Source organism: Sinocyclocheilus rhinocerous, unplaced genomic scaffold, assembly GCF_001515625.1.
Source record: "Sinocyclocheilus rhinocerous isolate Xijiao unplaced genomic scaffold, SAMN03320098_v1.1 scaffold898, whole genome shotgun sequence".
NCBI lineage: Eukaryota > Metazoa > Chordata > Actinopteri > Cypriniformes > Cyprinidae > Sinocyclocheilus > Sinocyclocheilus rhinocerous.
The window spans coordinates 1,249,858-1,251,444 of NW_015652144.1; positions in this window are offsets into that span (position 1 = coordinate 1,249,858).

Genomic DNA, 1,587 nt, shown 5'->3' on the forward strand with positions numbered 1-1,587 from the left:
CTTATATGTACCTTTAACCCTTAAAAAGTGTACCTTTTGAACAGGTACCACCCTAGTGACAGCTTTTGTACTTTTTTTTCTGAGAGTATATGGTATTTAGGTGTACTAGGTGGTTGTATACTGGCCCAGGTCAAATACCTGGCTTTTAAAATGATGCTTTTGGAAACCAGATTTATAAAATGTCTCGCAAATTAAAAAGGAAATCAGTGCAGCTGTGTTTCTAGAGAAGCTCGTGGTCGTAGGATCTGATATCTGTGCAAGTTATTAAACACAAATCAGAAGCACGGCTGTAAACAGACCAAATCTCTCTGTAATTCTCCAAGCAATAAACATGCACACATAGAGAAAGGTTCTTCTAAGAGGCAGTGGAAGGATATGAATGGACTAGGATTCTTATGGCGATTCTTCTGATGCAGTGAAACTGAGTGAATATGTAGAGCGCAGATGTGGCACTGAAGCGGAAGATGGCTTTTCCCTTGTTTAGTACTATAAAGGTCTGTGAAAAGAGAGACAAAAAAAGGAAAACAGCCAATCTGGACAGGTGAAATGTCACTTTTCTGCTGTCATAGACACATACAATACCGTTCAAAAGTTTAGGGTCAGTGTGTTTTTTTTAAAGTATATTGATACTTTAATTCAGCAAGGATGCATTAAATTGATCACAATACCGTTCAAAAGTTTAAGGTCAGTGTATTTTTTTTTAAAGTATATTGATACTTTAATTCAGCAAGGATGCATTAAATTGATTAAAAGCAACAGTAAAGATATTTATAATGTTACAGAGTTCTATTTTAAATAAATACTGGTCTTTCAAACTTCCTATTCATCAAAGAATCCTGAAAAAAAATTTTTTTTACGGTTTCCACAAAAATATGAAGCAGAATACTGTTTTCAACATTGATAATAAATGAATGTTTCTTGAGCAGCAAATCAGCATATTAGAATGATTTCTGAAGGATCATGTGACACTGAAGACTGGAGTAATGATGCTGACCTGAAAACAGGTCTTCTAAATTGTATAATAATATTTCAAAATATTATTGTTTTTATTGTATTTTTGTTCAAATGAATACAGTTTTGTTTAGTATATTCTTTCAAAACCGTTTAAAATAATTATTACCGACCCCCAAACTTTTGAACAGTATGATGTTTAAAAACCCTCATCCGTCCCTCGGGTCATTTTGACCCAAAAAGTTTTTTCAAAAGAAAAACTAAAAATCGTGTGTTGATCGTACCGGTCCACGATTTCTTTACTTTTGTCACACTTGCACCGGGAATACACCAACAAAAATTTGAGTGGATTCAAGGAGTTTAAATGGGTTCAATAAAAAAACCCACATAGGAATGAATGGAATTTACGAGAAAACTGCATTTTTCATTGCATTTGATTTTTTTTTATATACAAAATCTGAGACAATCCAGTAAAGATTTATACCCAAACGAAGGGCTGAGACTACAGAATATCCCCAATGCAGAAAAAACTCACATATAGACACACACACACACATGCACAAACACACACATGGTACACACACTCTCATAGAACACATTGTAATATTTTTCATGTTTCTGCTGGGATATGAGTCA